This window comes from Pyrus communis, chromosome 15, assembly GCF_041283825.1.
Source record: "Pyrus communis isolate YQ-2024b chromosome 15, ASM4128382v1, whole genome shotgun sequence".
Lineage (NCBI taxonomy): Eukaryota > Viridiplantae > Streptophyta > Magnoliopsida > Rosales > Rosaceae > Pyrus > Pyrus communis.
The window spans coordinates 17,653,161-17,678,293 of record NC_142579.1 but is presented as its reverse complement, the minus strand read 5'-3'; the positions used below and the strand labels follow the sequence as shown (position 1 = coordinate 17,678,293).

Genomic DNA, 25,133 nt, shown 5'->3' with positions numbered 1-25,133 from the left:
TATACAAACAAAAGTTTCCTTTAAAATTTATAACAAAATTAATTAAAAAAAATTTCTTTATTTAAACCAAAAAATAAATTAAATTTACAGTTATGCGTGACGACGTTTTACAAATTTTTGTCGCGCAAATATTAAAAATTCAGTTTTTTTTTAACTGGTGGTGCAAGGAAAGTTTAAACACCTTCGTCATGCAGACATGTAAAAATTTGATTTTTTTGCCAAAATTGGGCGCGTTTTTTTTCCGGCACCTTAACTCTTTCTCTCTCTCTCTATCTCTCTCTCTCTTTCTCTCTCTATCTCAAACTCACTCAATCTCTCTCTTGATTCTATCTCAGACTCACTCAAATTTGGGCTCCTCTCTCTCTGTCGATTCTCTCAACCTTGTCTCTCCCTCTCTCGCACTCTCTCTATCTCAGACTCACTATCTCAATCCTCTCCCCCTCTCTTGGAGTCTCTCTATCACTCTCCCTATTGCATCCGCCGCACTTTGACGCGACACCCTCTCCCCGCCGCCGCAACATTACTAGGTAAGCACCCAGTCTCCCTTAATTCAATTATTTATAAGTGCAATTTTCTCAATTTTTCTGTTCAATTGTTCTAATTACAACATTTAGGGATTTAAGGTTGGAATTGGGAATCGTGGTTGTAGTTTCTTTTTGGTTAATGAACTAAATCAGGTAGTTGCTCACGATGTAGGGTTTTTAAATTAGGGATCGAATTACAGATTTGTAACTTGGGGTTTTTTTAATTTATTCAGGGTTTTAATTTTGAGAAATTAGTAGGGAGAACGGAAATATATAGGATGTTAAAGCAGTCACTTTTTCCTTCTCTCTGTTTTGAGATTATACTTTTTGAGCAGAAATACAGTCTCTGTATTGAATATTTGAACAAGATATGTTTATGGAAAAATTTATTCAATAATTGAACTATTCATGCTATTTATACACAGTTGTGAGTCAAAAACGCTTTTTAGCTTATGGCTGGATTCTTCAGAGGAGCAGATTATAGTTTTTCAGTTTGATTTATAGTTTTGATTAATTAGGAATATAGTGAAAATGAACAGAAAAGGATTAGTGAGAAAATGACAAGTTTTCTTTGCGTTTATTGCAAAATTAGTAATAGAATAAAAGGTATTGTTGCTTTTTTATTATCTTTCATTGTTTGAGTGGGGAATATAATTTTTATACAAATTGCTTCCTGATGGTGTTTATGACTGGTTTCTGTATTTACTTTTAATGCTTACTATACTAATGGCATCGCGTACTTCCTAAGTTTTCATGGTCATATGTTTCTATATGGTTCTGTATGTATGTGTGTGATCTTCATCCTGACTTTGAATGCATAAACTAGCTGGATAAAGAGGTTTTGTTGTTATTGTCTTGCCCAAAACAAGGATTTCATTGAGGGCTAAATAGATTTCTTTTAACTGGGTTCTTATGTCGTCGGGGAAGTTACAGTTCTTTATCCTTTTTGTATTTCAGTCAATTGATGTATCTTTTGACATCTGTGCTAAGTGCTTCGTGAAAATGGATTTATGTTGTCTAAATAGTTGTGTTTCAGTTGCCTTTTTTGAGCTTCTTCCTTCCTGTCTAATATCTATTTTTTATCCTTTTCATAGGACATTAGTTGGTTGCTTTATGTTTGTATATTTTGGCGTTTTTCCATTACAGTGTTGAACTCAATAAAATGCTATTATGAATTGGAGTGGTTCCTATTGTCTTTAAGTGATTCTTATCACAACAATCAGGGAGGAAATCCCTCTTTTTGCTTATTTATATGATGAAAGCATAATCTATAGTTATGTTTTTGCTCCCGCTAACGTGTGGGTAAAATTTATAAGTAATGAACTAAATCTGGGTTGATTGTAGCTGTCATTACTATCTGTTCTTATGCTTGACTGAAACTGGATTGGTGCCCTTTGATTTTTGCATTGGACTCAATCATATCTTGGTTGTTTTACTGTGTTGACGGAATTCATAGTTTTGTCTATATTTTTCACAAAGTATGTTATATTGTGGTATGCATAAGTAAAAAAATTATTAGGATGTCACTCAAGATGTCACATAGTTTTGTTTATACTAAAAGTGGACTGGCTGCTTCTTGTTTATTTCACAAAATAATTAAGTGGCTTACTTATCTCCTTTTCCTAAGAAGGTTAACAAACATGTGGAGTTCATTTGGATGTCAATCAAACAAATAATAGTATATGTTTTCACAAGACATAAACAAATAGGAATTATCAAGGAGTAAAACCGTAGAGCTAATTAGATTGGTAGTTTTTTCTTGTTGAACTTGCACTTTTTCACTAGGTGATTTGAAATAGCCCTTAGTTTTTTCTCTCAATTATTCTTAGTGGATTATAGGGTTTGCTAATGGATTCTACCTTAGAGGTTATCGTTCCATTTCCCTTCAATATATATGTTGCATCATATATGTCGTTGTAGAAGGGTCAATTTGTTTGTTTGTTTTTATGAATAAACATGTTCCTTGCAATACTCTTTTTTATTCCTATCTCATGTTTTCATTCACCTTATATAAGTGAAGTGAAATGCATATAATAAGATGATATCTAAATAGATTCATGATTGTTTTTGTAGATGTCAAACCTAATATCAAACCAACGGGTAGCTAGTAAGGGCAGTCAGACACCTTCTCCAGGAGGTAATTCTGCTGTCACCTTCACACTTGATATGGGCATGACGAGTGTCCCTCCGGTCACGCCTTTGGAGCCAACAGTGTCTACGGCTCATGCGTCATCTACTTCTTTGGTGACGCATCTTGTCCTAAGCGCCCGACGGACTCATTGATGGCCCCGGAGTTTTGAGGAGGCTCAACCGTCTGGTGAGGCTTCCTCTATCCATAGGGAGGGGTCCCAGACAAGTAAGCTTGCTCTGTCCATTGATAAGCTTGCTTTTGGTTTCATCTTTATTCATAGCCATAATGATATGTTCCTTACAAATATACAAGTGGCACATGTGGTTTCTAATATACGAGTGACAAATGTTTTCCAGTCTTAAGCTCCCTATTTTCAACTGTTAGTCCCATGCACGCGCGCGCGCACACACACATATAACCATTTTTCCAACTAATTTTACAAAGCAAAATTGGTGTGGATTTTATTGGTTTGAACAATTTGATCTGTAGCTGCAAAACATTGTTATATTCTTTTGAATATGCTAAGCTAAATAGCAATCAACATGCTTTGCGTCTTTCTTTGTCAACAATGAGATGATCCCTTTTCTGCAAAGAATAACATGCATGCTAGGTAGTTAATTTGAATTGTGATTTTGACCTATATTAACTATTATTATGTAGCACTGAGTAAATTGAAGTGATATCAACAAGATGTAAATTTGGTTTTAACGTCCCCAATTGGTATAAACTGTTTGAATTGTTAGGTGGATGTGTTATTTTTGTTGTTATATTGTTTGCGTTTTGGGAAATGTTATAGTTTTAGGGGAGGTTTTGCCGAATTTTCAGTATAAACTAGAATTTTTCTAATGTTTACTTTGTTCATTTGGTAGGTCAAAAAAAAAAAAAAAACCCAGGGGCTCTTGCAAACTACTTAAGACGGCATAGACCACTCGCACCATGACTGAGAATATCACCATTATGTGGGATCCTCGACATCATGCGACTGCAACAAAGGAGCAGCATAGTGTGTTGGCTAGCAATGTTGGCTCGGTTATCAGGAAACATTGCCCCCTTAGGTGGGAGTCATGGAGAGCTATCCCACAAGAAGTCAAGGAAGCCATTCTTCATGAATTATTGGTAAGTATTTTCAACCTCAAATACTAAATTTTTATTAAAGTATACAAAGATTATAAATTTTAACTACCATTTATTTGTTGAGTTTTGCAACATCACTTTGAGCTCTCCAACCTATATGCCAATCAAATGCGGTACATCAACGACCTTTGCTCTAGTAGGTTCACTCAATGGAAAAGCAACCTCTACAAGAATTATGAGCTATATGACGGTCCGAAGGTCGCTCTAGAAGTTGGGTGCCCTATAAAGTTGGTGGACCGTCAGGAGGAATGGGAATGGCTCTGTGGTACGTATAATATATATTGCAATAATATATTAATAAAAAATTTTACAATTTTAAATAAAATTTTCATTTTCTCATTCATTTGTTATAAATATCTAAACTAATAAGTTTTTTTAATTAAATAGAAAAAAGTGAAGTCAAACTTGATCAATTGGTTGAAGAAGAAACTTCTTCACCGATCCGGCTCACGACGCTTCACTTATAGGTTGGAGGAGTGATGTAAGGTAATAGTATTTTTATTTTAAGTTTTTTTACTCTTTATTACATATTTGGTAATCTATGTTAACACTTTTTAAATTTTTTCAAGGTGGTCAAAGTTTCCTGAAAATTGACATGTTCGAGGAGGTGTACGTTCGGCCCGAGATCAACTGACGAAGAAGCTTCATGTAAGTTATTTCAATTTTTTAATATTCAATTAGTATTAATATTAGTTACTTGTATTTTAAAAAACTAATTTTAAAATCTTACTACGATGTCTTTTATATCCGTCACGCAAGAGTTTGTAGGTTGAACCTATATGTGTGTCACGCAAGAGTTTGTAGTTCGAACCCATATGTCCTTTGCGCAGGAGTTTGGGGGTTGAGCCCTAATTTCATTGCTCGGTACTCACAACGACCATCAGTTTCATCGCGCAATCTTCATTTTACGCGACGAAGAGTTTTCCTCTGTCGCGCAATGCCTGACGTAACGAGATTTGCGCAACACTCTCTTCACCGCCCAATGTTTTCAACGACGGTTTTGGCCTTTGCGTGACGCTTTCCCCTTCGTCGCCCAAGAAGTTGTTCGTAGTAGTGTGGGTCACTGAAGTCCAAATATGGAAAAGAGTCAATTTATTGGTAGATTTGTACCTTTCTATTTAATTTTCTAGTGATTCCGCCATCTGATTTCCATCAAGAGACAGGTGCCGCTAGCTAGACTACTACCTAGGGCATCCTGATACACAATCATGTATTATATATCACTTGAAAATGGGGTTTGAAAGGCAAGATAATGACGATTATTGATCGATTTCAAGATCTTTGGGCTTATTTTTTGCTAAGTGAACAAGGTTTTGACAGTTAATTCATTAGGGATGATAACTCGGAAAATGACACTTATAGAATTTGGGAACTTAATGTAAGAAATTATATGAGTATATTAAAGTAACATAATTTATATATGGATTTTCAATGTAAGAGATTAAAAACGTTTTAGCTCCAGATCCCTCTTTAACTTTTAATCCTGCAACATTCCAAATGATTGTAGACTTATTGTCCATGGGGAAGTATGGATGGAGAATCTATGAGGATGTGGTTCTGTTTAGGCCCAAAATAATATTATTGGGCCGAGTGTAGGTTTATGTTCGGCCCAATGCTTTTCCAAATATATTATGGGTTGCCTGGTGGTCCCGGGCCGTTCAGTAAAGATGGTCGAGTCCTATCATAAGAAGGAGTAGTTCAGATAAGCAGATGGGTCGAGGAAGTCCTGATACGATAAGCAAGCCTGGTGCAAAACGGATTCTTGACCGGCAATGGATACGGCCTAAAAATGGGGTAAGTTCAAAGTCCTAATAAGAATAGGATTGGTCGAAATAAAATTGGAACAAAATAAGAAGTCCTAGTCCGAATATGGTTTCAACTTGATCTTACGGAGGTTTTGTTGCTATAAATAGAGAGCATAGTGCATCATTCCAGCCCTTTCTAATTCAACACACAATTGCCCTGCGCAAACCTCTCAAACATCTTGAGAATTTTTATTTTCTTTTTCCGCCAACACATCTTCAGTTTGGATAAACAGCACTGCGAAGGCAACCGATGAACATCTTTAGTTTGGATAAACAACACTATTGCCGTAGAATCAGCCGACCAAGGAGCACCTTCAGTTTAGACAAACAGCATTGCGTCGAGGCCGACTGGTTATCTATTCAAGTCTTGATCGAGAATCCAAAGGCCGAGACTTGTTCCTTCCTCGACCGCAATCGCAAGATCAAGAAATCAGCAACACGCTTAACGCAACATCAACAAATTGTACTCCTCAGCCAGGATCGGCCGACGAGTTGGCACGCCCTGCATCAACCGAATGACGTAGTTAGCTCATTTGTTACTCTGCCTGTGCGCCATGTAGGCTTTGTAATTTTTAGGGTCAACATTTTGGCACGCTTGGTAGGACCATGTGCTAGACCTTTGGAGTTCATGACCATTGAGAAACGATCCGTAAAGAAGAAAACAATCATGGGACAGTCAACAACCGACTTACCAGTACAAGGCCCTGGACAGATTTGTCTTAGGTACAAAATCCCCTCATTGTTGTGCCACCCGAGGCTACAAGTGCGACACGCCGAGAGAAGGAAATTTGTCTCAACGGACAACCTCGCAACACAGAAATTCCTAACCAAATAGCAGGCATTTTCGTCGATGGAATAGTTGAAGATTGCGGTGAAGATGGTGGGGAAGGTTCTAATCCCCCAACAGGTCGTTTCTTCGAAGACGATTTGATGAACAATCTCGGCAGGTTGAGCAGTCGATTGGCCAGAAAATGAATAATTTGCTTGAACTAATACAAAGCAATAGTGATACACAGACTATGTTGCTTGAACTATTGGTCAGTAAAGCATTTGAAGATGGCCACATCGGCCAACCTCAACCTAAACCTTTTAAGAAGGTTCCATTACAAGCCGAGAAAGGATCTGCTCAGCTCCAGCCAATTGACTTGGAAAAAAGAGGAAGATCAAGCAGTAGATCTGATGAGCCTGACCAGGGATTGGAAACAACATCCGTCAATATGACCGAAGTCCAAAGGATGATCAATTCGGCCTTAAAAAAAGGGCCAAAGTTCCCAAAGTTCATCCATCATTACCCGGCTTATGTGGAAAAGTTTGAATATCCTAAAGGCTTCAAGATCCCGGACTTCAGTCTTTTCACTGGAGAATCGTCCTTATCTTCATTAGAACATGTAGCTCGGTTCACTACGCAATGTGAAGACGTTAATAGCGACTTCAATAAACTACGGCTATTCAACTTTTCACTAACGGGTTCAGCCTTTGCTTGGTATATCAACCTCCCACTGAACTCGGTCCAGAGTTAGGAGGAATTGGTTGAGAAATTCCATGAACAATTCTATCGACCAGGGATGGAAATGTCTATGTCATCATTAGCTAGGATGGCTCAAGCCTCAGATGAATCGCCAATAGAATACTTAACAAGGTTCAAGTCGGCCAGGAATTGGTGCCGCGTACCTCTCCCTGAAGTTGAATTCGTTAGAATCACTCTAAACAGCCTGGACGTGGAATACAAGAAGAAATTCCTAGGGGCAAATATCCGAGATATGTACGAACTGGCTCAGCACATTGATCATTATGATTATTTGCTCCGAGAGGAAAAAATCTCAAAGTCCCCATCCCGGGGAACGATATACAAGAATACCATGGTCAGCTATGTATTGGCTAAAAGTGAGGATCCCCAATACGCCAGTGTAGAGGCAGCTGAAATAGTAATAGACAAACCATACGTTTGCAAGGCATTAGCTCAAATCAATCACAAGGATGCCAAAACCCGCTCGGCCTCTAAAGAGATGATTAAAACATCAAAAGTTTACACTTTTGATATCACCAAGGTCGATGCAATTTTTGACAAGTTATTGTCAGCAAAGATCATAAAACTTCGGCCAGGACACAACATTCCTAAGGTTGATGACTTGAAGGGCAAAACGTATTGCAAGTACCATAATTCGAACAAGCATGCTACCAATAATTGCGTCGTGTTCCGTGATGCAATTCAAAGTTGGATTGAGAAGGGTAAGTTAAAATTTCTTGAGAAACAAATGGCGGTTAACGTCAATCCCTTTCCTTTGACGACAATTGGCATGGTGGATGCTCATCTCCCTAAAAACAAAGGAAAAGGGAAGGCCGAATTCGTCTCAGTACAACATGTCCGTAAGCAGAATGGTCAGCTGAGACTCAAGATTGATTTAATTTCAAATGAACCACCCACGGAATCTTCAGGCCCAGCCATCGTCGAACCTATGTCAGGTTCTAGTTCCGAAAAAACTAATGAATCACTGGTTTTGTGCGGCCGTTGTAAGACATGAATTGCCTTAACTGAATCTACAGAGAGAACACCTCAGGCTCCAACTTCATGTCAGCTGTCCACGGCCGCAGCAAAACCTCTGAAGGATCTCGGTACCAGCCAACGCCAGCAGGTGTTCGAGAGACTTGGCCTACAGGTGCAAACAAAAGATCCAACCCCAGTCAGACGACGTCTTGACTTTGACGCGTCATTCTATAATGAGGATTATTACTCGCATAACTTCAGTAGTTCGAGTTCATCGGTGGGTCCAAAAACCTTCAAGCAACTTAAGCCACGTGACCAACGTTGGTACATTTATAATTCTCCGCCTGGCATGTATACGGCGTTATCCAAGTCTCAAAAACATCGTCGCCAGCGGATAGATTGCATGGCCCAATGACAAGAAACACAAGCTAATTCGACCACCCAGTGGCAGCTAAAAAAGGCAGCAGGAAGCAGCGACGAACGGCCTACCCCAACCATTATGGCCGAATTACTTCAAGAAAAAAAGGCAGTTGATTGTGACTTTGAAACCACCATTGAAGAGTCCGAAAAATGCATCAAGCTCCTTCTTCGGCCTAGAGAGATGAAAGCTCGTCTCGAGCATTTCAAACAAGAAGCCGAAAGTAAGCTTCCCTCATTACCACTGCAAGAACCATTAATAAAAGTATGACGCAATCTGCACCCTCTATTTCTTAGTGAATCCTTCGAATACATAGGGGAATTTCATAAGAAATATTCCGCCAATGACTTGTACGGACTGCCCAAGGCATGTTAGGAAGCCCTTGAGCTAGGTTTCAGCATATACGTGAGGCTCGAGTCCTTGGCTTTGAGGTCGACCCATACACAGATATAGACATCGTCGAGCTGCCTTTTTCCCTCGAAGACCTTCAGCACCTGCGATATCATTTCGAAGTCTTCTTGGTCATGTCTCTTTTCGGCCTTACGGCCAATGAGGAAAATCGTGTGGTGCGTTTAGATGTATACTTGGACACAAGGAACGCCCGAATCGCTTATGAAGAACGAGCCCGTAAGGCACTACAAAAACAAAATCACTATTTGGCAGTAAACAACCTTAAGGACGACGAACAGAATGGAATAGGTTAAGTCAATGTGCCACAAGAGCAAGTACATAACGAGGCGAAAGATAATCTGATCGAAAACACTCTAAAAACTAATACCACACCCATTAATCTGGAAGCCGACAACCAAGACCCAATGGGTCTTTCGGTCCTCGAGCACATGGAAATTAGCATGGTCCATGTCCTACCGGCTAAATTTCAACCGACCATCCACTAGTCAAATTTCTTGGATGGGGACGTGGTTGCTGAAGAAGCGACACAAGTCGATTTCATCGCTGCTGAGGATGATGGGGAAATCAGTAAAGACAACAAACTTAAAACAGCCCTGACCGAAATGTTTCCTCGTTCTCCTTCTGTTAATCTCTAACATCTAAAGTCGTTATACGTAACGGCTCATATTGAAGGATACCCTATTTCCAAAGTATTTGCCGATTGTAGAGCCACAGTCAACATCAAGTCGATTTCCATCATGAAGGCATTACGCCGCTCCAATGATGAGCTCATACCGTCAGGAATAACGATGAGCAGCTTCATCGACGACAAATCCCAAACCAAATGGGTGCTCCCGTTAGAAGCAAATATTACAGGTCGTAACCACATGACTGCATTTTTTATAATTGACTCAAAGACTGACTATAATGCATTGCTTGGCCGTGATTGGATCAATCAAACAAGTTGCATTCCTTCATCACTATACCAGGTCCTCATCTTTTGGGACAGCAAATCGGTAGTAGTCCATCCAGCCGATAATCAGCTGTTCGAGACCAACATGATTCAGGCTCGCTATTATGACAATCACGTTGGCTACATTACCCTACAGGGTTTTAACGAAGATGGACGGCCGATTCGGATCTCAGTTTAGAAAGCTATCGAGGTAGGCACCGAGACTGCACACCAGGATTCAGCGAGACTCGGCTTGGCAGACCTCATTACCAACACCGATGACTGATTCCACCACACGAAAATGGCGTCGGGTCGCGGTTTCATCCACCATGGAACGTCTGCTGGCTCATTGGTATGTTATTTCCAAGCAACCACATTCACCCATAAACTTGATCGAATTTTTGGCCGAGGGAGATAACAGCCGAGTTTTATCGTTTGACAAAGTTTAGGTCGCACCGGCTGAACTCGAAGACAATCAGCCCCAAGTCAAGGACCCATTGGAAGAGATAAATGTTGGCACAACCGATGAGCCTTGACCGTTATTTATTAGTGCGTTATTGCCTCACCCCATGAAGGTCGAACTTAGTAAATTACCCAACGAGTTTAAAGACGAAATTATCATGAGATGCCAGGCCTTGACCGAAACTTCGTCGAACACGAATTACACATCAAGACTGGTTGTAAGCCTTTTCGACAACCCCTTCGTCGGTTCTCGACCGAAGTACAGCTCGGCATAAAGGATGAATTAGTTCAGCTTTTAAAAGCCAGGTTTATTCAGACCGCTTGTTACGTCAAGTGGTTGGCCATATCGTCCCGGCGCTGAAGAAAAACAGCGCTCTATGCATCTGTATCGATTTCCGTAATTTGAAGATGGCAACTCCCATGGATGAATACCCGTTGCCGATCTCAGATTTATTACTTGATGTTGTAGCCAATCACGAAATATTATCCTTTATGGACGGCCATGCCGGCTACAACCAGATTTTCATAGCTAAAGTCGATGTTCACAAAACAGCTTTTCGTTGCCCGGGGGCACTCGGCACGTACGAATAGGTCATTATGCCATTCGGCCTCAAGAACGCCAGTGCCACATACTAACAAGCTATGAATACCATATTTCATGATTTGATCGGTACGGTCATCGAAGTATACATAGACGATGTGGTAGTGAAATCAAAGCGCCGCCGAACATATCTACATAATCAAGTGCGTTTTCAGTGTATCGGCCGACAACTTCTTGGGTTTTCTTGTACACCATCAAGGCATTGAGGTAAACAAAAATAAAGCTCGTGCGATCATCAGTGCCCCACCTCTGATGACCAAGAAGTAACTTCAGTCGTTACTCGGGAAGATAAATTTTCTCCACCGATTTATAGCTAATTCGGCAGGTTTGAGTGGCGCGAAGAATAACAGGCGGCTTTCATGCAAATCAAGGTCTCGCTTACAACGCCATCAGTACTCATACCGCCTTGTCCTAGTAGGCCTCTCAAACTGTACATTTCAGCCGCCAACAAGTCCATCGGTTGCCTCATCGCGCAAGATAACGATGCTGGGCGTGAACAAGCTATCTTTTATATCAGCTGAAATCTGAATTCGCCTGAGATCAATTATTCACCCATTGAGAAACTTTGCTTAACTTTGTTTTTTGCCACGTCAAAACTTCGACATTACATGCTTCCATCAGTTGCACAGGTCATTGCCCAAACAGATGTTATTCGTTACATGCTTACTAAGCCTATCGTAAAGGGCCGAATTGGGAAATGGACAATGGCATTATCAGAGTTTAGTTTGCAGTACATCCCCTAAAAGGCCGTCAAAGGGTAAGCCCTAGTTAATTTTTTGGCCCAACACCCCTTTCCTTATGGTTTTGGGGGCAGCAAAGTCGACATCTGTTTCGTCAAAACACGAGACAACTACTGGACGATGCATTTTGATGGTTCCAGCACCTCAACCTTGACTGGTGTTGGTGTCGTCATTGAATGTCCCGACCACTACCGTTGGTATTTCTCTCTCAAGTTAGATTTCAGCTGTACAAATAATCAAGCTGAGTATGAAGCTCTCATCATCGACCTTCACGTCCTCCACGACTTAAGAGCAGTCCGTGTCCTCGTCCTCAGTGATTCTGAATCGGTAGTTAACCAACTAAATAGTGTTTTTCGTTGCATAAGTTGTACTTTGGCGCCATATCACATGGTTGCCACCTATTTGGGCGAGTCATTTGAAAGAATTACATTTGAGCACATTTCGAGTGTTCGAAACACTGACGCAGACGAACTCGTCCAAATAGCCTTCAGAGCACAACTCCTAGGGGGCAAGTTAGGCCAAGCAACACCCATAGGTTGGTGGTCTAACCCAACCTTGGTTAATCAGCAAGATTTCCAGTGGAGTTAAGTGATATGCACACAGGTGATGTCCTTACCATCATTGCTAGAACGAGGAGACCCTGTAGATGTACACGCCGTTAAGACAATACCAGACAATTGGAGAATGGCAATTAGATGATATCTCGACAACCCCAGCTACAAACATGACCGTAGAATAAGAGTACATGCCACAAATTACGTGTCGTACCAGAATGAGTTGTATCGAAAGGGTGAGGATGGTTTATTGTTATTATGCCTCGGCCCACAAGAGGCTGCTCAAACAATCGCCGAAGTACACGAAGGGATTTGTGGGGCTCACTAATCGGAGCGTAAAATGCGTTGGTTGCTTCGTCAACACGGTTACTTCTAGTTGAGTATATTGAAGGATTGCATCGAATACACATAAGGATGCATACAGTGTCAGATTCACGGACCTATACAGAAAGCCCCAGCCGAATTGCTCCATTCAGTTACCAAACCATGGCCCTTTAGAGGATGGGCAATGGACGTAATCGGCAAAATCACGCTGTCTTCTAGAGCGACAAAACACGCGCGGATATCAGTGGCAACCTATTACTTCACAAAGTGGGTCGAGGAAAAATCATACGTCGAATTAACAACTAAAGAAGTTTACAATTTTCTAGAGGAAAATATTGTGACCAGATTCGGCGTGCCAGAAACGATTATAACCGACAATGGCACAATCTTCACAGCCGACAGGTTTAAGGAATACACAGCGAATCTTAATATTCGATTTGAGCAGTCTACGTCGTATTACCCACAAGCGAATGGGCAGGCTGAAGCAAGTAATAAGGTATTGATCGGCATTCTTGAAAAAACGGTAAGAGAGAGGCTTGGGATGTGGCATTTAAAGCTAAATGAAGCATTATAGGCTTACCAAACTTAACCCCGATCAGCCACCAGAACGACTCCTTACGCGTTAACATACAGACAGGACGCTGTGTTATCGGTCGAGCTAGGTATAAACTCATTACGAGTGATCGAGCAAAGTAGTTTGTTCAATGTCGAGTACAATCAAGCCATGAGACAAGAGTTAGAAGACTTGGAAGAAATTCGGCTTAACACTTGTAATTTATTAGTAGTACAGAAGAAAATTGCTTGGCGATCTTATAATCAACGCGTCAGACAAAAACTTTCGGCGAGGGAGAGTTGGTTTGGCAAACTGTGTTTCCAGTGGGGATTAAGGACCTCAGGTTTGGCAAATGGTCGTTGAATTGGGAAGGACTGTTCATCATCCACAAAGTCCTCAGCAAGGGGGCATACCACCTTAAAGATCGAACAGGTTTAGTTCATAAATTACCAATCAATGGGAAAATTTTAAAGAAGTATTATTCGGCCACGTGGGAGATGCAAGAATAGAGTTTATTTTATTAATAAACGAGTGTACAAATACAGATGGTCAATTCATTTACAGCTAAATATCCCTAAGGTGAGGAAGGAATGAGAGTCTTAAGGACAGCCTTTAACTCCAACCATTTCACCTCAGCCATAGTGACCTCGGCTTAACAATTCCTCTTGTCCATCTTCAGCTACTCGACCCGCCGCACATTAGCCGCGTATTCGGTTAGGCAGGATTTGCCGCCTGACTCGAAATCTCTAGTAAGCTCGGAAGCAACTACCGATCTTCGGTTTTGAATTTCGGCAAATTAACTATCGAGGTCGGCCAGCGCCTCCTTCTTCGTGTTCATCATTTTGACCTTTGGACGTAAAGCTTCCTGAACGACCATCGCAGTTTTCAAGTCGCCTTGAGCTCGAAGAGCTCTCTCAAAAATACCGAAATATTCTCGAGTTCATTCCATAGTAGAAGATGCTCAAGTGATGGCTTTGTTACTTAACTAACCATCAGCTGCAAGATCGTTCAGATATGCCCCCACATAATCGAGGCCCTGGATTCAAGAATTTGTAACTCTGAAAGGGACAGCAGCTTCTGCTGCTTGACAAGGGCGTCTGACTCGGTCGTTGACACGAAAGGTTTGGTCGTGGTCGTTGAAGAGCTAGCCGTTCCCGATGTGGTCGCAAAAAGGGCATCAAACTCAACCTCCTATGAAGGCTGCACATGAAAAGATTTTAGGCACATGGAGATTTTAAAACAAGAAGAACTGACTAAGAAAATTTTTTTGACCTGTCGGGATGAGACTTCGGCCATATCCCCTGGTTCAGTGCTCGAACCGATAGAGCTTAATGGCTAAGCCCAGTGCTTTAGACTGCTTCTCAATTCACATGGCCGTTGAAGGTTATCTACGTTGGACAGCCACTGAGGTGGCCAGGAATATAGATAACACCTTCTGGTGCATAAAATTTTCGGTAAAATGAGAAAATAGGCACCTGACATTTAATATTTTCCTGGTTTAGAATTCTAAAGATAAGAGATTAACCAAAGGAAAAAGAACATGATGTTACTTACGAAGGCTGAGGTAACTTCTTATGGGGGAATACCAAGGTCCTAATCCTGCGGCTGAATGGGCATTTTCGCCGTTGCTTCGGGCTCAACATGAGGCCTTTTCCCATGATCGGCCGCAGAGGAATTGATCTGGTCAGTCGCCTCGACCACAAGGGGAGGATTGGTGGAAGGAAGTTTGGTTGGTCGAGGGCGACTTGCCAACAAAATCTCGTCATTATCATCATCCTGCAAGAAAGAGCTACTTAGTATCGTTGAATGTAATGAGGGGAGAGTTACCAACAACAGTCTTACTTTTTCCATGATGACCATCGACCGCTTTGAATTTTTGGGGAGATTTTTCTCGGTCGAAGAGGCCACTTCCTTTAACACAGACATAACAACAGGCTCTTGGACCAGTGGAACAACAGGTGGCTCATCCACGACTCCAGGAACGGGTTGAATTTGGATGGCTTGGCCAGTGGGAATGGGTGGTTCTTCCGTCGAAGCCTGAACGACAGGGGCAGAATGAGGGACACTAGGAGCAGTCGCTTCCGCAGTTTCGCTAGAGATAACATAAATCTCCCATTCTCCTTTCTTTGCCAATTTCTTGACACGTTTTTTGGGTCAGGGAGCTTCACTTGTTGTATCGACTTTTTGGCGAGGTCGTTTGCTTTGCAAGGCTTGCGTAGCAGCTTTTGCCTTTTTAATGGAGACGATCGATTTTGTCTTGGCCGCAGCCGCAACAATCACATCTCCATTGTTTTACGCTCGACCATCTGAGAAAACTAAATCAAGTCAACAAAGTTGGAAAGTATTTATAACAAGCCGGTATATTGACATATACCTTGGGTTGTTTCTTTGTGTTGTGGGGCTGAAGTCGTTTTGGATCGGTCGCCAAAAAGTTTGTGGACCACATCTTCGACCAAAGCACCAAAAAAGTCTCGCGTGTATTCTTCCCACCGGTAGCCGAAGCTGTCGGTACCGAGGGATTCTGGAACAGCTAGTCGAAGGCGGAATTTCTGGCACCTCTCTTGGAATTCTTTCTCAGTATCCTGGCATTCCCTCTCCAAAGAACCAGGGAGGCGCCCTCGGCTTAGGAAAAAGCGGGAAGTAAGTAGAGGTATCGGGTAACCTTGAACATAACCGAGCTATCAAGCAGTGAAGTGAGGATGGTAGACCTCCCAACTTGCTCGACGAGCATCACAGCTAAGGGGAAGGTCACGTGTTAACACGAACGAACCCCAGTTTCGACAGAGGCCAACACCTTCAACTTCATCCCATGCTGATGTTGGAAGCTTGATGGAGGAAGGGTACTCTTGACGGCGGCATATCGAAAATTCATTGTCGAAAAGGACGTCTAGACCAAAGAAGTATCTAAAAACTTCTTCAGCCCGATAAGAAGGCACCGGTCGAGAAGCCAGCTGAAGGCCAAGTGCTTCAGTGGGTAGGCGACTGGAGATCTTTGGCCAAAGAGTGGCAAAATAAACCTGCAGCCAGAGTTGAAAAACCTAGAGAAGTCCATTTTGGTATGGGTCAATTTTGTGGATGCTAGCTTCGACTAGGCAGCGCAGGAGATTAGTAACCACGGTCCAGCTGAACGACAGGGTATGACCGCTAGCCAAGGCTTCGGCTATCGGCATGTTCTCGACCAGGCATTTGTTTGACTTGGTACAACAGATAAACTTGTTGTACCAATAAAAGAGGAAGGCTTCGTGTTCTCCCTTTCGTAGACTCGTCTCCCCTTGGCCAGCAAAGTGGAGAATGAGGGGGTTGTAGTTAAGGAAGTTATTATGTAACTTCTGAACTTCTTTTCTTGAAGGCTCTTGGCCGTCTTGACTTAGCGTCTCGATGGCCCGTTTGTCAAATAACGCCTTGAGATCAAGATTCGACGGACATCCAAGAAGGGCAGCATCTACTAGGATGCTAGAGGGGGAAGTGTCGAGGATAGCAGAGACGTCGAGAATGGTAGGACTAAGAGGGCCGAAAGGGAGGATCATGGTGTTAGTGGCCAAGCACCAAAGGCTTAATGCTGCCATAAGGAGTACTTTGTCCATGGCTATCTCCATAGTTAAGAGTCTGATGGCGTCATGTATGCCAAGAGCTTTCCATTTTTCCATTTGGTTAACCTAGGCCGCCCAATTTACGTTGGTCGTGGGCCATGCTCCCTGAGGCCTTGTCAGGTCCTATTTCGACCAGTCAAATCCTTACAGCAAAAGGGCCAGGCAGTGAGACTTGAAGAGCGCAATGATGGACGATGGTACTGCGTCCTTGAAGAGTGGCCCCAGGATTTGGTGAATGGTGCTCAAATCACTCTCACAGCGTAGGGTCTTGATGGAGCTCTGATCAATGAAATCCTTGCACTTGTTGCACTCGTCGGGAAGTTGGGAAATAAAGGAAGCCATCGGTGAAGATTTGAGTGCTTTAGGGTTTGAAGGAATAGCTTCTGGTTTAAAAGTTTTAGTTTTCTAGGATTTTGAAAGCAAAATGGCGAGAAGATTTTCAAAGGTTTTTGGAAGCGTGAAATGCAAGTGGAAGAGACTTAGATATTTATAGGCATTTCGAAAGGAAGGTCAAACGTTTGATAATCTGAGGCATTTGATTTTCAAATTTTAGGGCAAAAGAAAATCGACTGGGAAATCACTAATCATTTCGAATATCTTGGAAATCTCGGAGATAAGATCGAGGTTTTCATGGTTTGAGGACGCATGATTGCGTGTTACGGCATGCATTAATATGGAAGAAACGTTTCGACCGACGCACATTTTCGAGGGTCATGATTAGGAGCTGCTACGTTAATTGAGGAATTGACACGTGGCAGGATGTGCAGGGGGATTCAAATCGTGCGATCGTGCGTTATAAATGCACTCAAGGGATGGGATGTGCGAGGTTTTTCAATATCCCATGGGTATCTCATAAAGGTCACTTCTTCAAGATTAAAAATTGGCCAAGGATTCCAAGTCGAAGACCTTAGAAGCGAGGGGGCAATGTTTAGGCCCAAAATAATATTATTGGGCCGAGTGTAGGTTTATGTTCGGCCCAATGCTTTTCCAAATATATTATGGGCTGCCTGGTGGTCCAGGACCGTTCAGTAAAGATGGTCAAGTCCTATCACAAGGAGTAGTTCAGATAAGCAGATGGGTCAAGGAAGTCCCGATATGATAAGGAAGCCTGGTGCAAAACGGATTCTCGACCGGTAATGGATACGGCCTAAAATGGGGGTGAGTTCAAAGTCCTAATAAGAATAGAATTGGTCGAGATAAAGTTGGAACAGAATAAGAAGTCCTAGTCCGAATATGGTTTCAACTTGATCTTAAGGAGGTTTTGTTGCTATAAATAGAGAGCAGAGTGCATCATTCCAGCCCCCTCCCCTCCAATTCAACACACAATTGCCCTGCGTAAACCTCTCAAACATCTTGAGAATTTTTATTTACTTTTTCCGCCAACACATCTTCAGTTTGGATAAACAGCACTGCGTCGAGGCCGACTGGTTATCTATCCAAGTCTCGGTCGAGAAGGGTTTTCGAATCCTTATTGGCAGAGGTCATCTTATTAGCCTTCTCGGCGAAGTAAGGTGTTACGAGTTACGACATTCGGCACATTGAACGCCGAGTGATTTTATGATTAGATACTCACAAGTGAGTTTCAGAGTTCGGCATTCTGATGGCCGAACCACATTTACCATCAAGACATACATCACCTTTAAGTACTTGTGCCCATATAGTCTGGTGTCGATTCGACGTACTTATACTCTCACGAATATAATCACTGTGATCGAATCCAGTGCCGACGATTCATGAACTTCGCTGAATTAGCAGCCTTGTCTTCAGGCTTGAGAATCCAGAGGCCAAGACTTGTTCCTTCCTCGGTCGCAATCGCAAGATCAAGAAATCAGCAACACGCTCAAAGCAACATCAACAAATTGAACTCTTCGGCCAAGCTCGGTCGACGAGTTGGCATGCCCTGCATCAATCGAATGACATAGTTAGCTCATTAGTTACTTGGCCTGCGCATTACGTATGCTTTGTAATTTTTAGGGTCAACAGGTTCATGTGAAGGTAAAAGAGTCCCACATCAGTGAAAAGAGAAACATTGCAAGGAATTTATAAGATGTTGGACTACTCATATTTTGAATTAGTTATGTTAGAATCCAACTTTTTTCATGATATCAAAGTAGGTGAGACCACGAGTGAAGCCTAACAGCCACACGGGAGGAAGCAGGTGAGGATGTGAAGATAAAAGATTTCCACATCTATCAATGAAAAGAAAAATCTTGTAAGGGCTTATAAGAGGTTGGACTACTCCAATTTTGTCCATTAATTTTATGGTGGAATCCCAACTTTCTTTACAATCACAACTTTCTTCAGAATCTTCACAATTCCTACTAGCTCATACTTTAGCATAGAAAAAAATACGTCCAACAATTCAGATGCACATAAATATTCAAGCGCATATATACCAAAGCTAAATTATAATTTTATTAAAACCACCCATTTGGACTCTCTCTACAATCAATTCATGTTAATTTTTCAGTTCCCTTTCGAATCATCCATATGAAAAATTGAAAATATTTATTGAAATTGTTATTAGCACTCCAAAAAGTTTATCGTAAACTCCAAACATATTAAAAGGGGAAATGCACTTGGAGGAATGCAAAATTATGTTTTTATAGTGCCAATAACGGTGAGTCATCTTACTGCATGAAATATATATATATATATATATATATATATATATATATATATATAGTCGAACGTATTGTTTTTAATTTAAAAATTTATATATCATATCGTTATGATAATTTTGAAGAGGGTCTTAATTAGAAGATCCCCATTTATATATGGCTAATGTATCTTTTTTAAGTATTTGGGGAGAATTGAACCTAAGACTACTCACTTACAAGTATAGCGGCATACCACTAGACCGTAGTACTAAATGGCTATGGCTAATGTACTTTTTATTAGTTAAATTTTGGCACGGATGGTATTCGAAGAGGGACATAAGGACTAAGGGGCTTAGATCATGAAACAACAAGTAGGGAGGGAGCAAAAGAAACGTTTGCTCCGGATTAAGTATATATGTATAAATAATGGAGGTATTCCTTCGGCATGTGTTTCCTTAATGATATGGAAGGGACAAAATATTACAACTCCCAGAGGCAAGGATGGGATGGAGGATAGCAACTCAAAAGGGTAAAAAGATATATGAAGATACTCAATTAGATCACGAAGCTTTAGTACCAGAGTTGACGACATCTTTATGGCAAGGGATAACCTCAATTCAAGGAGATAATCATGTCTCATCCACGAAGAGAAAAGCACAAGCTTAACCTAGTTAGCTTGTTAGGTCGAGACAATGGAGGGCAATGAGATAATCTAAATAAGTTAATTTGCAATTAATTTTTACTTTTGACAGTACACTATCCAAAATTTGGTCAATGGCAACGGTGAAAAAACAATGCCTTTACCACATAAAAACTGAGTAATGTCAAGAGAGATCTATTATCAAGAGAGGTTGGTTTGAAATACTATAGTTGATTGACTAAACAAATTGTCTATTTGCTACAAATGATTGACTAAACAACATTGGTTATGATTATAAGCACGAACTGTTATGAATCGGTCATGAAGAATTTTGAGTGGGAATTCATACTCATATGATGTCTCAATCCACGGATGATATTGGTCATAAGAAAGCAAGAGAATAACACTACTACAAAATCATTTATTAGTGTCGCTATGATAACCGTCAAAAACGTATATTACTGTCAGATTTTAACCAAAATCTGATAGAAAATGGATGCAGTGGCGGATATAATAAGCGACAGAATTGCCAACGTCAGGAAATAAATTTTCCAACAAAAAATACTCGAAACCGACAAAAATTGTGTCAGATATAACTGACAGAGAATATATTAATGATGAATAAATAAGAGCATTCTCTGTCGGCTAAAACTGACAAAAAATACTAAAACTGACAGAATTTGTGTCGGATATAATCGACAAAGAATTTATTAATAAAAAATAAATAAAAACATTTTTGTCGGATAAAACTGACAGAAAATATATTAATAATAAAAAAAATATATAAACCACTTTCTGAATCATTTCTTTCCCTTTCAAGTTAGCCTCCCCTGCATTCACTACATTTTCCATATTCAACCTATGTTTCAAATCCTCCTCTCTGATGACAACATGTTTGACAGGGGAAGAATTTGTATGGGCACACCAAAACTGTCACGGTTACTAGAATTCAAACTAATAGATTTCCTCGTCGGAGCACTTGAATCCTCCGAGCCAATAACTTTTGCGTTGATTCTTCCTGAGCTACTGGAGCATTCACTAATCTGCCCAAAAGCACTGCCATAGTACCCTCCCCTTCCCGGGTTCTTGTTCTTCTTGGCCATGGCCAAATATCTCAAAGAATCTCCTAGCACTATTCTTTATACCATAACAGTGATTTTTCAGTTAAATAAAAAGGGGTCAACTAGGTTGCTTAGGAAGGAGCAATAAAATCAAGTTTTCCAATTTAACCACCAAAATTATTACTTTTCGATACCAGAAAAACACATACGAAGAAGAAACTTAGCTGAGCTTAATTTTAAATTATCTTAAAAAAAAAATGAGAACGAACAATCCGACGAAGAAGAAACATTCATCACAAAGTTTAACAACAGTAACATATTCTTCAATTCTTCAAGTTTGTTTCTTGTTTCGTACCTAACCTGGGAGCTTTTTGATTTTAGTTGTCGATAAATCAAGGTAGCGCAAGAGTTTCAGCCTCCCAATTGAATCTGGCAATGTGACAACTGTCCTTGAACTCATGTCTAGCACACGCATATACATAAGTGAATGAATTATTTCACCTTGTCCTTTCCCAAAGGCTCTCAGTCTTGGTTGCAAGTGTTGAACTGGAAGTAAATGAGGAGATCGAGAAGAATGAGAAGGAACTGAGGAGAGGAGAAAAGGGGGAATGAGGGGGAGGGGAAAAGGCACCGGCGCAAGGAAGAGATGGAGGGGTTTTATTTTGGAAAATTTCCATTACTGTCGGTTAAAACCAACAGAAATACTTTTTAAAATATAAATGGACAAAAAAAAATTCATTACTGTAGGTTATTAATCGACAGAAAAAAAATGGCGGCAAAAATCCCCCCAAAATTTTAATATTCCCTCCCCCCGCCCCCCAAAAAAAAATTTGTTACAATTTAAAAAAATAAAATAATAATTGTTTGGTTTAATAAATAAATAATATGTACCTAAATAGAATACATTTTAAAAATTTAATAAATAATTGTTTGGTTTAATAGATAATAACCCATGTAAAGTATGCAATAACAAAACAAACTAAATATTGACTAATCAATACTTGTAAAACATAAATAAAAATTTAGCACAAATTACTTTTCCCACTTCAAAATTTAGGCAAATTTAATGGAGATATACATTCTACGAAACTAGTTTCAATGATCTAACCATCAAACTTATTTGTAGATGCTACAGGATCGCATACGTAAAAAATCGCAAAAAAAAAAAAAAAAAAAAAAAAAACATTCAGAGATTAGGTAACGAAACAAAAGTTTTCGACAGTTATAAATGAAAATCACAATTTAACGGTTATTTTAGCTCCGATTTTGATGGTTTTTATTGCTATACTCCTCGACCCTATAAGAATGCATTAAATGAATTCGATCTTCAATTTAAAATATTTACACTAGTGGATACCACAAAATCTTATTTTATACTTGATGGGAAAGTATAACATTAACTCTTAGTGTTTGTTTAATCTACTGTTTTGATGCAATACGCTTTTTACGAAACGTTTTTCAACGATCCAACCATCAAACTTGTTTGTACACACTCCAAGATCGCATACGTAAAAAATCGCAAAAAACAAACATTCAGAGATTAGGTAACGGAACAAAAGTTTTCGATTGTTATAAACGAATTCGATCTTCAATTTAAAATATTTCCACTAGTGAATAAATCTTATTTTATACTTAATGGAAGTATAACATTAACTCTTAAGTGTTTGTTAAATTTATCAATTTGATAGGATATGCATTCTACGAAACTAGTTTCAACGATCCAACCGTCAAATATGTTTGTATATACTCCAAGATAGCATATGTAAAAAATCGCAAAAAAAAAAAAAAAAACATTCAGAGATTAGGTAATAGGACCATGAGTGAAAAAAAAATCATTTAGAGATTATTCTGGCGGCCACACTAAATATCCGCAAGAAATTTATGTCAGATATAACTGACATGATTTCATTGTTATCTAACACTAACTGAATGATGTGTCGGATATCTTTTATCTAACATAATGGCTTACTAAACCGTCACCATCATCCAACAGCTAAAACTAATATTGTAGTAGTGGCATAATACAACATTTAATAGTAGGACATATCCGCTAAACTAAGCAAAAAGTATTTAAACCAGGGGAATGGCATAGGTACATCATGGTGTCCTGTGCCAATTAAATAAGATTATGTGGGCAAAAGGTTACACAAATCTTTATTTCATAGCTACGTGATGCCACCTTTGCGGTATACTCATGTCATGTAAGTCCTCTTTGAACCAAATCACAATTCATTAATTCACAAACAAAACATTAGAAAAGCTAGTCTTGGTTAAATGTGTAGCCCAAGTTAAAGCAAATATTATGGTACATAATTAAGTAAAAAAGCACACAATACAAACAACACAAAACTTTGTTGAGCCAAATGGGTGACAACGATCATATATAATTGAAATTTGAGTTAAATGCACCAAACTCAAAGCAAGCTTAATGTATTAAATGTAACATCATAATAAATGGATAACTACCAAACTATTAAATGTACTTAATAGTACAATGAAGGATTAATCAATATAACATTTTAAAATAATAAAATATTCAATTTTTGTAGGTTATAACCGTCAAAATACTAAAATAATAACCGCTGGAAACTAAAATAATAAAATAGTCAATTTCTATCGGTTATAACCGTCACCATTAACTTAAAAACCGCCGGAATATGTTAAAAATATATATATATATATATATATATATATATATATTTTAAAAGAACTCAAAAATACTAGCAGTTATAATAATTTTATGGCGGTTGCATCCGACACTAAATATCTGCCAGAAATTTAGGTCAAATATAACCGACAGGATTTCATTGTTATCCGACACTAACTGAATGATGTGTCGAATATTTTTTATCCGACATAATAGCTTATTAAACTGCCACCGTCATCCGACACCTAAAGCTAATATTGTAGTAGTGTAACAACTGGCTAGACAATAAAGCGGAAGCAGCAACAAGTTTGGTCGTGGATATTTAGAACCTTGTCCCCCTGCCATACCATGGATGATCAATGCCCAACCCACGAGACTCATGCCCTAGGGAGGTGTTATGCCCCCTCTTCATAGTAGCCCATACCCAAGGCCACAATGTTAACAAGAGGAAGCTTGCTTTGTACACCACGAGTGTGACACCAAGAACGGTGGAGAGTTGGACACTGAAGAGAAACTGGATGCTTTTCCTTCTTGGAAACAGTAGTAGGTATGAGCATCAAGTGTGCACGTCCGATCAACCATAGTAGGCTCAGAGAATTCAAACGAACTCCATCTTACAAGCTTCTTATTTATAAGATGGTGTTTAGTGTATTTCATATAGATCCCTGAAACCCAACTGATAATTCAACTTTGCCGCTCAATGCAGTTCTTAGCAGGTGAAACGATTCTAAAACAAAGAACACTAGATAAAGAGTTCCATATCCTTGGTTATTCTGATTAATACCAAGGTTTAAGACAAAGTGTGAAAGTATATTTAGAATTTTGTTATGCAAAGTTAACGACCGAAGCAGATATGCTTGTTGAGGAGTTCATACATAACCCATTTAGGAAACATATAAACCTTAGGTACATGACCAAAAAAATAAACCCTAGGTGACTAGCTTACTAGAAATGCTAAAGCACCGAACCTATTAGAATACAACTAATAGACGAAGTCTTTAAAGTCCACTTCGATGGCTACTCAGCCTGCAGTGACTGTAGGGTGATTGCCATCTTAACCGTAATCTGACCCATATACTGCCTTCACTTATACATGAGTTTTTATCATTAATAGCCAAAATTTAACACTAAATTTCATAAATGTCATTTTTTATAAAAAATTTCAAATGTAGCAGAAAACCCATAAATAGACCTAAATGCCCTAAAAATCCAAAACCTAGTTACACAAAAAGCCAAAAGCCTTGAATAGATCTCCTCTACATCTTTGTTCAAAGTGTGAGGCCGCAAGGGGAGTTGATAAACGTTGTAGAGCAATTGTGGGTGTTGTTCAACAATCAGCTAATGGAGTACGGACTTGAAATTTTGTTACTCATGTCTGAAACTTAATCGTTACCGTTGATACAAGATCATCTTAAAAAGAGTATGTTTTGTTCAATCAATTTAGCAGACATGATACTGATTGAGGCTTCTAACTCATTGGAATCAAATTCCAATCTAATTCACAAGAGGATCATTCCAACTT

At 39.7% G+C, this 25,133-nt stretch overlaps 1 long non-coding RNA gene across 1 annotated transcript; it reads left to right on the top strand.

Moving 5' to 3' along the window:
- The first annotated feature begins 229 nt into the window (after positions 1-229).
- LOC148690610 (uncharacterized) lies at positions 230-5,067 on the top strand. Its single transcript, XR_015956439.1, has 6 exons — positions 230-527; positions 2,598-2,880; positions 3,525-4,054; positions 4,177-4,275; positions 4,359-4,437; positions 4,549-5,067. It is a non-coding gene; the product is annotated as an uncharacterized LOC148690610 (long non-coding RNA).
- Positions 5,068-25,133: the final 20,066 nt, after the last annotated feature.